This window comes from Urocitellus parryii, chromosome Y, assembly GCF_045843805.1.
Source record: "Urocitellus parryii isolate mUroPar1 chromosome Y, mUroPar1.hap1, whole genome shotgun sequence".
Lineage (NCBI taxonomy): Eukaryota > Metazoa > Chordata > Mammalia > Rodentia > Sciuridae > Urocitellus > Urocitellus parryii.
The window spans coordinates 48,246,222-48,262,377 of NC_135548.1; positions in this window are offsets into that span (position 1 = coordinate 48,246,222).

Sequence of the window (16,156 nt, forward strand, 5' to 3'; positions counted from 1 at the left end):
GTGGGAGATTTCAGATGCAAACCCTAGTGGTGTGCTTTGGCAGATGCAAGAGGACCTGAGATATTCTGGAGTCCAAAGCCTTCGGTAGGAACAGACATTAGGTCTGTTGAAGTGCTCTGCCTAGTTCTTCCTCAGGGAGGACTGTGGAGGCTGTCTTTGTTGGTATTGGTGCTGAATTGGAGAGCTCTCAGGTGTGTGGCTCTGGCCTTTTCTGGCACAGGCTCTCAGATGTTGGCGTGTCCTAGGGAGCACCTCCTGAGTGCCACCTTCTTTTTGTACACCCCTCTCTCCCCAGAGCTGAGGATTCCAGCAGAGGCCAACGTATTTGATGCCAAGAATCCTCACAAAAAATCCAACTTTGTGCTGAGGAAAAGGAGCCTCTCCCAAAAGAATGATGGGTGGATCGAGCCTCAACCTCCCTCTCGTCCTGCAAAAAGGCTCCTGCCCTCCTGAGGATGCTTGCAAAACCATTCTGTTGCTGTGTGCCTGGGCGGGGCTGAGGCAGCCCAGGAATATTTACATTGATTACTATTTTCTTCAAAGTTTGAATCTATAGTTTGCCATTGTCCTTGACCTTGTTTAGTAACACAGTTGTTACTCTATCCTGTATTTGTTGTTTCCATTAATATATTATTATTATTTTAAAATATATATGTTTTTGTTACCTGATCTACTGTGATGATTTGAGTATACTAAATGTAGCAGTGATTCCTAAAGGACACATCCAAACCAACAGGAAGGAATGTTTCATTCTATCAGCAAGAACTTTGGTTTTTAGGAGTTTGGCAGATGGCATTATCTGAGTCAGTTTTCCAATGGGGGCAATGAAGTATCAGCTGTGATGGTACAAACACAAACAAAGACACACAAATACACACAAGAGCACACACACTCACTGAGAGATAGATAGACAGATGGAGTTGGTCTGTGCTGAAATAGTTTGGAGACATGGTTCTGATTTCTCCCCTTTTGGAGTATTTTCAATTGCACAAGGTGTCTTGCAAATGAACCCATGTCTGAGGAAGACATGCATGTGTACTTCACATGCCACTTTTCACATAGCAGGAAGGTCATGTAATATTTTTCATGCAGCTGTCTTTTGACTGTGAACCATCCCATGAGGTCAGCTGTGGAATTTTCAACTTGTAGCATCACAATGGGGATCCACTCTTTGGATTTGGGGATATTTCCGATTTTCTTGATTCAGATTGGAATGATATATATATTAGTTTTTGATGAAAATTCTGCATTTGATGGTAATGAATGTCGTGCATCTAGGAATCTGTAGAGTGCAGACAATGAATGGATGCCTACTGTTGTCTGGACTGGTCTGAAAAGTCCTGTAGCATCTGAGCATGTGTGAGGGCTGTACAGGTCTTGCCAAAAGTCCAGGTCAGATGATCCTGCACAAAGCTGAACTCCTAGTGGTCTCCACAACAGTGTAAGGGCCAAGGAGAAACACACTTCCACACAGAAGTTGGGAAGCTACCTTATGAAGGTGATCATAGATACGGGATTATTAATATATCCAGGTTGGCGTCTATTATTTTTTTAGCTTTTGACTTTCGCAGCTGTGGGCATCTTGACAACCATCAACTCCCTGTAAGCACAGACAACTCTATAAGAACCTGAGGATAAATTTCCCTGTGCATGTCCCCTTGTGAAACTGCTTAAGCACCGCCTGGTTTACACACAGGTGGAATTTCTAGGTCAAAGTGTGCATGTTTACTTCTTTGACTAAGCACTGCCAGGTGGCTCTTCTGCATAGCTCTACCTGTGGCCAGGATTGTATTATCTAGCTTTCTAACTTTTGCAGGTTGAGTAGATACATAGTGGGAGCACACTGTTTTTGTTGGTATTTTTCTTGGTATCTATTCTGATGCTTTTCACTGGGGGATTTTTTCCTGTGAAAATGGGCTTCCTCTACTTGACCTTATTTTCTTCTTTTTAAAATTTTTTCAATGTGACTTTTTAATTTTAGTTTTATTAAAGACATTGCCCCTTGCTTGCATAGTCTATATCTAAAGCACTAGTCCTTGCTCCAAGGCCCAGCTTGCTCTCAGCTGCCCCAGGAGGGGAACAGTCTTTGGCGGTAGACAAGAGACGCCCCTGCAGGGGGCACAAGTGCTTTGGCCCTCTGGTGTCTTGCCAGCAGTGCTTCCCATGCTCACAGAGGGTTTCAGACACTGAGTCAATGGTCCAGGTGGTCTTTTGTTCAGTCTGATCTCAAATTGAGCTCCTCTGAGAGGTCATATTGAAGTCCTTGTGTGTACCTGACCCATCATTTTAAACAATATTCCAAGTTCACTTTTTGTGTGTACGTGGGTTCTGGGGATTGAACCCAGGGCCTTGAGCCTGTGAGGCAAGTGACCTACCTGAGCTACACCCTCAGAGACCCCTGTAAAAGTATTTCCCCTTTGCCTCGGGGTCTAAGTTGCCAAGGCTGACCTCAAACGTTCCTCTTGCCTCAGCCTCCCTGGTGGCTGGCATGACAGGCATGCACCTGGGACTGTCACACTCGAGCCTGTGATGGGAACTCATGTGCATCTGTCCAGGGCTGAGCATGGTTAGGCAGAGCTGTGCTCCAGGCTCCCTGCAGGGCTGTGGAGGCTTCTGCTGCCCAGCAGCCCTGGTGCCATGGCCAGGGCTCCTCCCAGCCGAGGGCAGGCAGCTGCCCATTGCTGTAGGCTGACCTTATTTTCTTCTTATGGCACTCGTCCGTTCTCTGGAGTATGTTGTATGGTTTGTCCATTAGGAGTCTAACAGGTCCTCTAGAACCTTCAAACAATTAGTAAAATTCCTGAACAGTAAGTGAGCGCGCGCAGAAATTGGGCTAATATTTTGGGAAGAACAATGTTGGATGATATATTCATGGCTTGAATATATCATCCAACATGAAGTTATATTTTATTACTTACAAAATAATAAAATAATGAAGCAATACCATGGGCTGAGCTAAAATAGATCCTTAGGATCTTAGGCATTCTGTAATAAATCTGTGTCACTTGAAGTATAGAGTTGATCGACTCTGAGTAATGAAACAGAAGTAAAGGTATCAAAGCCAATGATCATCTGTTTCCAATTTTCTGTGATTTGGTTCAAGTGGTAAAGTGGTGATATTTATTAATAATGGATCGAATAGGTTCATAATTGTTTTAGAGTACAATTAGATGCCTTCAAACTTTAGGCTACATGGGCACATTTGAGAACGGTTCCAGCCATTCTCTCATCCTTTGGGTCATTCCCCTCCTATGTCCTGTGAGACATTTTCTATGTGAGGCTTTAAGAAGAAGAAGAGAATATTCTGTAAAGAAAACCTTGTGATCTGTGCAGTATGAAGTTGAATGGATTCATTCATAAATCAGAAATTCTATTGAAAGATATTTATTTGCATGAGCCAAATAAAACCTATTTTTAGGCATCCTGGTGAAGACAAGGTTTTATCTTTATGTCTCATTTTCTATGTTTTGTTGTTGTTGTTGTTGTTAGAATGAAATTCATATGTTGCCAGACCATTCTATCAGATGTGTAACTAGATGCCATTTAAATTACCCACTTTTTCATGGTAGACAGTTTTTAATGAACACTGCCTGTCTGCACCTTTTTTAAAAACAGGACTGGGATCAGAAGCCCAAATACCAATGGTTAGCTGGAGCATATTTTTCATTTGGCCTATCTGTCAGTATTCCCTGAGGTCATCTGTGCAATCAGCTTCGTTACTCCTGCTTCCTCACTGGATTTCATAGAAACCATATGCTATGTATGAATCAGGGACACCAATCCCACAACATAGCATTCTTGGAATATCCAAAGTCCCACTTTTCACTTCGCCATGCCTGAGATCAGCAGTAATATTTATCAGCAAATGTGAGATTTTCAAAGATCCAATTCTATGTGCTCCTTTCTCATAGAGCCTTAGGCAGGGATATAGCATACATAAATATTAAGTAAAGTCCATAGTTTTTAAAATGTCATCCATTGAATAGTTGACACATGTCTGAGATACTTTTTATTTTGGAGGAGGTATTATTTAATAGGGAATTCCAACAGCTACCTAATAGTGAAATGAGAAGTCTTGCATCCATTTTATTTTGTTTCTGATGATTTTTATGAGTAAGGGTAAGATACTTCCTTGTTCTGATGCAGATGTTGCCCACTTTTGTGAATGGATGCGGGGTGTCACCTACTACTTGCATATCTGCATATTGGGCTTGACACTGCTATCGTACTTGGTAGTTGGCAAAAAGGCAATACTGAAGTTAAGCTCTTGTGTTCTAGCAGCAGAGCTGAAGATCCTTGATGTGCCACCTTCTGCAATCCATGCTGCTCTCTTCATGTTCCTTATTGACTTCCTGGTGAGGAGCATCATGGTCTCCTGGTCTTGAGAATGGCCAAGCATTGCTCTGTGAATGTGGAAGATGGGCATGTGGAAGGCTCCAGGGAGGAGGGATCATTGAACATGTACTCGAATCCATGTGCCTGTTGAATGACCTGTTTTTTTTTATTTTTGGGTTTTAAGGGAGACACTGCCCTAAAACACTTCTGTGCAGCTGGGGATGCAGGCTTCTGCTTCACCTTGCAGGAAGCATTAACGAATCCTTTCCAGAAGACATGAGAAGAGAGAAGTGAGCCTCTGGTATCATGCAGGTTCCTTGCATTGCCCATGGGCTAGAAGAGAGAAGAGTTGCTTCATGAGATTTGATCCCCTTTTTCCTGAAAAGTTCCACACAGAGGTGAGTCCCCAGCATGTTTAGAAATCATTTCAGACACCTTTCTGGACGGAATTGAATCAGAGCCCCTGATGATGTGGAAGAGCTAAAGATGGGTTTGCTATGAATTTTCTATTTCATTCATCAGGGCCTGAGTCAAGTCAGTCATTGTGCTGTCAACACATGAGCTGCTGGTCAAATGTGAGGAAGTGGTCTTGCTTTATGAAAACACCACCCTGATTCAGTGAGCCAGAGGCAGCCTGCAGTCCCTGTTTTCCTGTAAAGGCAGATTGCTGTGGATGGCCTCTGGCCTCGTCATGCAGCCCTGCTCAGAGTAGGGGATTGAGGGACCAGGCAGATCCCTAGTTCCTTTTGATCTTTATTGCCATTGGGCCACCCCAGGGTCCTTGGACTCTACCTGGTCTTCTGGCCTGGGTCAGGGGATGTGAGGTTTGGAATCCCCCTCTGTGGCAGGATCCCAGCCCCCCAGCCACTTGAGGTCAGCACATCCTTCCCTAATTGTGTTAGAGTTGGAGACTTCTCCCACCCATCCTCATCCATGCTCATCCCACATTTTGTAGCTTGGCACCTGAGGACCTTTATTCATTGACTTAGTTGTTAGTGATGATGGTTACTAAGACTAAGTGACTCTTTCAAGTCACATCACTTGCATGGTAGGGCTAGAGCATGGATCTTCCTAATTGATTTCATGGGACTCTCTCATGGAAACTGTGACTGCTTCCTAAACACACACTCTACATTTGGAGTGTCAAAATTCTTGCCACTGCCTCCTTGGCAAGTGTATCTTGTCTTCTACGTGGGAATTTCACAAATATTTTCCTTTGGTTTGTGGAGGTCATGCAGAAGGGATTTCATTTGAAATAGCCCAAACAAGAAATACCAGTTGTCTTTTTCGCACATGGATGTGTGTAGTGAACACCCCTTTCTGTGTGCTTGCATGAGTTACTCCTTTGAATTTGTTGAAGAATGGTTGGCTGGGGAGCAAGTTAACGAGAGATGGATATCAATGGTTGTCAAGTATTCTGACGTGAAGAATGTATTGAGGATGTGAAGGCTTTTCTAGCCAGTTCCTATGGCTCAGTCAGGGATCAGTCAGAGGATTCTGTCTGGTAGACTCTTTGGCACAGATGTCAAAGTGGCCTGGTCTTACCCTGTCCAGGACTGAATGCTGAGCTTGAGTGGGAGCTTCTTGTCATTTCAAGCATTTCCATGAGTCTGTCCTCTGTTCTCTTGTATCCAAGTGGTTTCTAATAGGAAAGCAGAACAAAAATTGAAAGTATGGTGATTGATTATTTTTACCAATGTTATTTCAATCCACTTTGTTTAATACGAAATTACCTTTATGCTAGTAAGATTTCATATGTGAGGAAATAATGAAAATATTGGGGTTAGGGGATGAGAATATGCAAATCAAACATTTTTGAGCACCAAGACCCGTTTTTTGTTTTTGTTTTTGTTTTTTTTTAACTTAAACAATATTAAGTGCCAGAGGACCACCGCTGCCATTCAGCCTCAACAACCTCCAGGTCCAGCCTCCAGGTGGCCCATTTCACCAGGGTGTGTGGGACCACACTGTCCTGGGATGAGAGAACAGTACCCACGGATGTTGACATCTCACAGAGTAGATATTGCCAGTGACAGTAGGGAGCTATTGGCACATGAGGAAGGGAAGAGCTCTCAGGATGGGAAGAGGGGGCCGCTTCGAGACTCATTGGGTATGGCACGAGGCTGCTGGGTGTGGTGTTGGCCTGGGCCCACTGAGTGGGGCAGATCCGTGGTCTGTGTTTCTGTACCCTCCTCTGTAGCCTGTGTTGGCAGCAGATCAGGGAATTGCGATCAGAAGTGCTCCCAGTAACACAGGCACCAGCCCCCAGAGTGTGTGCCTATCCGTTTCCCCACCTGGCCTGACTTAGTGCCTGTCTTGCCTCAGGGCTGAGACCCTACAATCTCTGATGAGGGTGTCTGTGGTCCAGATCCAACCTGCATGGCCAACATGCTCAGACCTTCAGCTGGGTCCTAGGCTGCTGCAACCAAACTCTGTTAACTGGGTGGCCGACAACAGAGGAAGTGTCTTCCGTTGAGCTCCAGAGGCTCAACACAGTAGGTGTTGGGCTGTCCCAGTGCCATAACCCCTCCCAGGTTTCAAGGGGACTGTCTCCCCAACTCTCCCAGCCCTTGCCCACTCTCCTATTGCTGCCCACGATCTGTGGTTCCCATATGGGCATCCCGCCCTGGCTCCAACCTCACATATCCCGTATCCCCCAGTCTCCCTGGTATCTGGGTCCAGACTCTCCTCTTCCTACAAGAATATCAGATATTGGATTTGGTCCCAGTTGATGCTGTGTTCCATCATGTGAGCTCTTAGCTTCATCACTGTGCAAAGACTCTTTTCCCACACAAGTTCGCACGGCTTTTGGCTGGCTAAGAATTTTCAGGCGACACTTTTCTAATGAGTACACTTTCCTTCCTTCCGATCTCCCACCAGTGAGCATTCCTCGCACCCTTGTCCTAGTTCCTTTATGGCAGTTTCCCTCCTTATGGCTGAGAGGACCTAGTGACCCCTGAATTCACACGTTCTCCTTAATCACCAACACACTGCAGAATTCTCCAGGGGGCCATATATGCTCCTGGAAGTTGGTGTTGGAAATAGTTCTCCATCCATTAATCACTCCCTCACTCACTAATGTCCTTGTGTCCTTGAGAAAGGCTCTCCCTTTCCTGGTTTTCCTGAATAGAAATCCTCTTGCCTCTTGGGTGAATAGGGTTATGGGTTGTGCAGAGGGTGTTGGTCCACTGAGCATCTTAGAGACTGTCCTTTATGGAGCCTAATGATCCTCACTGGGGAATGAGGCCAGGGTCCTAACTGTGGTTAGTTAGAGAGGGAAAGAAGGACAAGGGAAACTCAGATGTCCCTTCATGGCCCCTGGAGTTAGAGGACTTACCCCTTTGCACCTGGGATCAGGAGACCTCATTTCCTCGAGGACACGCACACTCAGACGTTAATCTTGAGTGTGGGTTCCTTTCTGGGGTCCAGGGCTGTTGTTAGCCACCAGGAATGACAGTGCTCTCCATGCTGAGTGGAGCCATTTTTGCCAGGAAAGAGAGCCCATGGTCACGCCTTGTGCAAAGCATCCCACGCCAGGGGCTCCCATGCCTACATTCCTGTCCTGAAAGGAAGCCACTCAGAGGCAAGGTGGGTCCAACCACCTCCCATGTGTTCACTCATCACTGTGTTCCAGCAGTCACCCCAGTGAACAGTCCTGATGGGATTGGATGTGGCTCAGAATGTCACCCTCATGAGCTCTACCCTGCCACAGCTGCAGTTCTGCAGTGGGAGAAACTCAAAACCTCAAAACACATGCACATGAAAGAAAAGAGCAAGAGCCAGAGCCCAAACAGGCCAGGTGTGGCAAAGACAGCTGGAGTGCCTAGGTTGGGACTCAGAATTATGTCAGTGGGGTGGCATTGCTGCTGGCACCAGCATGATAACCGAGAGCCAGCCCTGCTCATTTTGGGGAGCAGTGTGTTGGGGAAGGCAGCAGAAATTGAGAGGCAGGATTGAGTTTGGCCCTAGGAGGAGGTTGGGTAAGAGGCCAGTGTGGGTTGGAGAGCCTGGGCAGATAGACAGAGGCCAGGGCACACCCCAAAGCCTGGAGACTGCACTTGATGTCCAGGGTTGTGAAACACCACTTCCCCTCTTACTCACAACTGAGAGCAAGGGGCATTGATGAGTTCAGTTTGTGTGCGGCTGCATCCAAGGTGGCTCGGCTAGGAACCTCTGTTTCCTTGACTCAGGAGGCTGGGAGTCCAGGCTCCACTGAGGCTCGGCTGGGAGGATCGGAGTCTGAGTTTATGCCTGTGTTCCCTGTAGGATCCATGTTGGCTGAGCCTCAGTGTTTTTGTAATGAGAGGATGGGTGACCGTCATGTCTTTATCACAGGACACACTTGCTAAATGGATTTGTTTGCTCTGAGGAGGAAAGAGAGAGGGGGGAGTGGTGCTGGAGACAGGGATGCAGACAGGGGTCATGGACTTGGCATAACTCAGTCTTGGAGGTGATATCCCATCACCTGTACCCACTTCAATTCCCATGAATCCAGAGGCTGAGCCCCCTTGAGGTGAGGGGTGAACCGGTTCTGGGCAGCAGGATGCTGTGGTACCTCGGAGTCTCTGTGAGACCCCAACACTAGACACACTTGGCCCTTTTGAAATCTTAGGAGAAGCCTTGGGAAGTTGTATGGCAGAGGGGAGCAGCCTCTGCATCTCAGTCCCCTCCAACTTGCCATGGTGTAGAGAGGGAACTGCAGCCACGATGGGACGGACATTGGCCATGTCCCTGTGTGGGACACAGGCCTGATGGAGTTAGGGTGCATTCTTTGTCTCTCCCTTTCTTGTGATTATCCCATCTCTACATTTGTGCTTTAGCCACCTGTGAGTCCCATCTCTGGTTTCAGAGAGAACAGAGGGTGTTATGGGCCAATAGACACAATAAACCCTAGAGATTAGATGCTACCCTACTTTCCAGAAAAGACTGGGCACACCATGAGTTGCACAATGATGGGACCAGGGTCCAAAAGCTGCTGAGAGGGAAGGACTGGTTGTGAATGCATTTTTGAAGGCTCCAAGCTGGAACTCTAGTGGCACCAAGCAGGGCAGATGCTGGTGGGGATGTTTGGGTAGTTGTTGGTGAACACCTGCGCACCTGAGATGGGTAGGCATGGAGGAGAAATCGGCAGCCCATAGGGCTGTTGAAAGTGGTCTTATGTGAAAAGAGGCTCAGGTATGGGCACAGGAAATGACATCATTGCCTTGACAATGGATCAAACAGAACATGGAACCCTGGTATCCAGGCACCCACTTCACTGACCAAGCCATCCGAGCTCACTTGGTTGGAGCCACTGGAGGGAGAAGGATGTTCTCCTGTGGTTGCAGACAATGCCAAGCCTCAGGCTCCCAGGAATCTCAGGGGGGCCAACTAGCCCTTTTGTGGATACACTGGGTGAGGCTTCATCTTAGACGCCACAGCCTCTGGCGATTGTCGCAGAGGAGCTCAAGAGTAACAGTGAGTAGCACAGGGCAGGTGAGCCCAGCAGGCCCTCTAGTCTGATCCCTGATGAATGGCCCAGGACTCCTATTCTGACTCTGTGTGTGTGTGTGTGTGTGTGTGTGTGTGTGTGTTTGTACTGATGGGAACTGTCCCATTGTGCTTTGACTCTAGTGTATTGGCACAAGTCATTTTTCTGTTTGTCACCATTTCCATTTTGAACCCACCATTCTTGGTCCCAACCCAGGGTGAAAATGATCAGAACACGGAGGAGCCCTTCAGGGTTCAGAGCCTTGAACCTTACAGGCAGGACCAGCTTAGGAATGAGCTCCTGCCTGTCATTTGTGGGAGGAACCTACATTTCAGCAGCAACATGGGGTTAATCTCCTGGGATTTCATCCCCACCCAGCAGGTGCTGGATCTCTTGTTCCCAAAACAGCCACCTTCTTCAGTCTTTACTCCTGGTGCCACTCCACATCCTCCAAGGGGACAAGAACCTCAGGTTCTGGATGGATGTTGTAGAATGCCCACAGAGGCAACTGCCAGGCTGGGTGGGGTGCAGTTGCTGGGCTTTGCTGATGTTGTCATCCCCCACAGTTCTTGGAACCTTCTGTGGCAGTGGCATCCAGGACCCCAGCAGCTGTGAGTAGCAGCTCCTCACTGCTTCACTCCAGCGAGCAGGTGGAAGACAGCCGCGTTGTTCACGTCCTCCTAGAGGGACAGAGCCTGAGGGAGACAAAGCGCATCCCGGTAAGCCCGACAGCAGGGCTGCCTCCTGGGTGTCCACACAGTGGAAGGCAGGAGACACAGCCAACCCCAGGGCTATGGTGGGAAATAAAGAAGAGAGAGGTCCGTCTTAAGGGCTTGACCTGAGGAGGGAGAGCATCAGCATGCCCAGCTTCAGTGGTGAGTGGGCCTGTGTATTGTGGGTTTTGCAGGCCAGAAGTGCAGACGGAAGTGCTGTGGACAGATGAAGGCAGAGATATGTCCAGGGTGCAGGCTGCAGTGCCTAGAACTTGGTATTCTCAATGAGTGAAGTTGGAGCAGAGGAGGTGGCAGTGACTTGTCACATGTGTAGGAGGGGATGTGTTCCTGGTGGCAGGGAAGAGATCCTCCTTAGCATGACTAGGTGTAGGAATTTGGGGTCGGGATCACCTGGGGGGTCATGCCAAAGCTTCGGAATGTTAGGCTTTGCATGTATGTAAATACGGAGCTAAAGGGGTTCTTGGCAGAATTTCTATGGATGTGCAGTAGACACGCTAATCCTGCAGGTGTCCAGCTGCAGAGGAGACATGTTCAGTGACTGCCAGTGCTGAGTCAAGTACATCATTACAACCAGACCCGCACCGAGCTTCCAGAGGCCAGGGCCTCTCAAAGCTATCATGAAGCACTCAAGTGCACACTCTTGTATCTGAGTCTGTTTTGTGTCATGGCAGTCAGGACCCAAATTTTCAGTGCATCTGCCTCTTCCACCCACAAAGGCAGCCTGCATCCCAGATCACACTTGGTGCGCAGATCCCTGGCCCATTACTCTCATCTCAGTGAGATGAGAGTGTGTCTGTGCATAGGCAGTTTGGTCCTTTGACATGAGTGGAATGTGGCTCCCCAGGGGGAGGGGAGATGGCAGGTACAGGCAGATATTTGTACCAGGATTGTTCTAGTAGCACATTGCAAGAACCCAGGTGGTATATGGAGGACACACTCAGGTAGCAGGATAACAAGATTGTGCCCTTATATATGTAGCTGAGATTTCTCCTGAATGTTTGACCACAGTCTTCTGGGTAGCTCTTCTAAAAGCCATTCTCTGATGACATTTGTCCCACCCTGATCCAGGTGACCTTTCAGGAGACGGTGACAAGCCTCATCCGCAGGGCCTTGAACCAAAATTTGTTGCAGCATGAGGATGTGGACAACTTTGAGCTGCTGTATATGATGTCTGAGGATGAGAGTAAGTAGGACAATCAGACAGTGGGGAGACATGATCCACAGTGGGCTCAGGATAACTGACAGCCAAGAGAAAGTGGGCCTTGGCCCCAAAATACCAAAGTGTGATGGGCCTGGAGGAGACTCTCAGGGGTTGTGGGTGTTTTGTGGTATAATCCTTGAGTGCCACCTAACAATTCTCTCCACTTCGCTCTGCAGAAATCAAGGTCTCTGACCACTCACTCGTGTGTCTGTCCATGAATCTGGGAATACAATATTTCATGGTGAGGAAACGCCCCCAGGTCAAGGGAAAGGAGGTAAACACCTACCTTATTCAAGCTGTGCATGTGCTGCCATTCCACTCCGACCTGAGGAAATAAGAAGCCTCAGCACCTGGACATATTTGCTGGAAGCCCATAGAGCCAACTGACAGTCTCGGGTGGCTTTCTGTTTCTGGGTTTGCTGATGTTCCATCCCCCACAGTTCTCAGAATCAACCTGCAAGTCCTCCAGGCCGCTTTCCCACAAGCAGGTGGGAGACACCTGCTTAATTCGTGTCCACTTAGAAACACAAAGTCCAGAGATGGCCAAGAGTGTTCTGGTAAGCCTGGGAGCAGGGGTGTCCCGTGGTGCTTACACCTGGGTGGGGAGCAGACACTGGTCCAATACCATGGACTACTCATGCCCTCTTGAATTTGGAGCTTCTGGATGATCAGGAGGATAGATGGGAATCAAGAAGGGAGAGGTCAGTGTGAAGGGCTGGAGCTGAGATGAGCGAGTGCAGCAGCTTGTCCACTGCCATGTCTGAGGGAGTCTGTGTGTCAGGTGGCAGCATGCAGTCCAGAAGGGCAGGGACAGGTATGGGTGACAGATGAGAATAGGACAGGAACTAGGTTGCAGGTTCCCTTGTATGGGATGCTGACGTCTATGGAGGAGGACAGCAGTGTGAGGTTCTCCATGTTCCTTGAACAAGGAGCTGAGAGAGTCTCTCTGCAGAGTCGATATGGATGTGGAGCAAGCACACTAAATGTCCAGGTAACCCAATGACCACCCTTGCCGGATGAGGTGCCCTCCTACATCCCAGCCAGCACTGAGCCTCTGGAGGCCAGGAGCTCTCGTGGCTATCTTTCAGCTCTCCTGTGTGTGGTCATGTTCCTGGGTCTGTTTTTGGCCCTGGCAATCCAGACCAAAGCCTCTAGGTTTTGTGCCTAGGCCATTCCCAATGCCGCCTGCATCCTCGGGCAGACCTGGGATCTTGGAGGCTATTGTCCCATTCCTCCCAACTTGTGGGATGAGATTGCATCTGTATGCAGGTAGTGGGGTCCTTTCACTCCGAGAGGAGTGCAGCTCCACAAAGAGCAATGGCAGGCCCAGGAAGTCCTATGTACAAGGATTGGGCTAGTAGCCTGTGGGAAGAGCCCACACGATGAGCAGGAGGTCAGCCTCGGGTAGTAGGGTCATGGATGTTGCCCTTGTATTTAGAGTGGAGGTGCCTCCAGAATGCCCCTGCCCACTGTCCTTGAGTAGTCACTTCAAGGCCCATTTCCTGAAGGCCTGTCTCCCATGCTGCTCCAGGTGACCTGCCACGATAGGGCTCCTGTCGTCATCCGCAGCGCCCTCGACCTACACTTCCTTACTGAGGAGAATCCAGAGGATTATGAGCTGGGCCAAATCATCTCTCGCCGTCAGAGTAAGTGAGACAATCAGATAGCAGAGAGCAAGGGTCAGGATGTGGACTCAGGTCAACTCTTAGCAACAAAGAGTAGTCTCTGACCCCCAAGAACACTCCAACAGGTGTGTTGGGTTCGTGCACAAAGCCAACTGCACTTCTGCTGGTGGAAGGTCTTGAGGTCCAATGGTATACCCCGGTGGATATTGCGGCTCCCCACCAGGTGCCCTCCCCTGGACATGAACAGGCATCCAAAGCTGACATCTTTGAGGAGTGAGGAGGAAAGCCTCTCTCCAGGAGCAGTATGTTTTCATGGTCTGGGATAGGAGTGGTTTCAAAGGAACATGGGAATGCATGGGCTAAAGAGGGAACTGGCATTTTGTGGACTGAAGCAGTACTATTGAAAGCCTTCTGTGTGACCAAAAAACCACTGCCTGGGCAGAGCATTGCCAGGATTCTAGCAAGCAGTAACAGGATGAAATTGGGAAGAAAACACAGCCTGGGAGACAGCCTGAATCATCTGTTTTTGCATAAATTCCATGGTCTTACGCACCTGAGTCCACTAGGCAAGGAGTGATCACAATAGCCAGGTTGTGATCCCTAACTAAAGTCAGATGAGGGCTTCCTGAGCACGTAGCCACAGAGCTCATCTGATAATAATGCCAGCGCTTTTTCGTTGGTTGGTTGGTTGGTTTTTGTGAGCCAAACACCACAGCAGCCATTATCCCAGCCTATGTACCCTGAAGACCACCATCCCTATGAGTTCTAGGATCACTTGTCTCCTATCTTAACCTACTGTTAGGTTAGTAGAGTCTATGGAAGAGGAAGTCTGTCTGGGGCCTTGGTAGCCTAAGAAATTCATAGCAGAGATCTCCACATCCAACCCAGAAGGGATGGAGAACAGGCTCTAGGTTAGAGGAGGGCGACAGGAAACACATGTTCAGAGGAAGGAGAAGCGGCTGTTGTATTCCCCCACTCGGGGTCATGGCACCACTGGGCCATACACCATGTTGGAGGGAAGCAGTCCCTTTGCTGGTCTTTGGAACCATTGTTCTCAGTAGGGCAGTATTTGGAATGTGGCCTCCATTCTCAGAAGCCTGGTTCACATGGAGGCGGGCTCCACCAATGCAGAAGTATGGCTCTAACGTGGTATCCGTGCTGGTCAGCCTGTCCTCACTGTGGCCATACTTGTGTAAAATAACTCAGAGGAGGAATCCTAGGCCTTTTTTCTCTGGGTTTCATAGCTTTCTCTTTGGTTGTGCACTGAGGCTGTCCATAAAGCTCTAGTGTGTGGCAGTGGAGAGCTCCTCAGCCCTTGCCACAAAGGCATAGACTGGGAGAGAGAGAACGAGGCTGGCAGAGAGGGAGAGAGAGAAAGATGGAGAGGGAGGACCTCTCCTTGGAGAATGAGGATTCAGTGGAGCCAACAGGAACAAGGTACTGTTGCCCAGGGCACAACCCTGTTTAGGTCTTACTCCAACCATGCTCAACCTTTCTTCCAGTCCCTCCCACCCCCCAGTAGTGTATTCATCTTGAATGAGAATTTCATGTTGACATCAGAGCACTCACCATCCAATGCTTCCCTCCAAACCCACCTATGAAGATGGCTCATGTGGGGACTGAATCTTCGGCACAGGAGCCTTTTGTGGGAGATTTCAGATGCAAACCCTAGTGGTGTGCTTTGGCAGATGCAAGAGGACCTGAGATATTCTGGAGTCCAAAGCCTTCTGTAGGAACAGACATTAGGTCTGTTGAAGTGCTCTGCCTAGTTCTTCCTCAGGGAGGACTGTGGAGGCTGTCTTTGTTGGTATTGGTGCTGAATTGGAGAGCTCTCAGGTGTGTGGCTCTGGCCTTTTCTGGCACAGGCTCTCAGATGTTGGCGTGTCCTAGGGAGCACCTCCTGAGTGCCACCTTCTTTTTGTACACCCCTCTCTCCCCAGAGCTGAGGATTCCAGCAGAGGTCAACGTATTTTATGCCAAGAATCCTCACAAAAAATCCAACTTTGTGCTGAGGAAAAGGAGCCTCTCCCAAAAGAATGATGGGTGGATCGAGCCTCAACCTCCCTCTCGTCCTGCAAAGAAGGCTCCTGCCCTCCTGAGGATGCTTGCAAAACCATTCTGTTGCTGTGTGCCTGGGTGGGGCTGAGGCAGCCCAGGAATATTTACATTGATTACTATTTTCTTCAAAGTTTGAATCTATAGTTTGCCATTGTCCTTGACCTTGTTTAGTAACACAGTTGTTACTCTATCCTGTATTTGTTGTTTCCATTAATATATTATTATTATTTTAAAATATATATGTTTTTGTTACCTGATCTACTGTGATGATTTGAGTATACTAAATGTAGCAGTGATTCCTAAAGGACACATCCAAACCAACAGGAATGAATGTTTCATTCTATCAGCAAGAACTTTGGTTTTTAGGAGTTTGGCAGATGGCATTATCTGAGTCAGTTTTCCAATGGGGGCAATGAAGTATCAGCTGTGATGGTACAAACACAAACAAAGACACACAAACACACACAAGAGCACACACACTCACTGAGAGATAGATAGACAGATGGAGTTGGTCTGTGCTGAAATACTTTGGAGACATGGTTCTGATTTCTCCCCTTTTGGAGTATTTTCAATTGCACAAGGTGTCTTGCAAATGAACCCATGTCTGAGGAAGACATGCATGTGTACTTCACATGCCACTTTTCACATAGCAGGAAGGTCATGTAATATTTTTCATGCAGCTGTCTTTTGACTGTGAACCATCCCATGAGGTCAGCTGTGGAATTTTCAACTT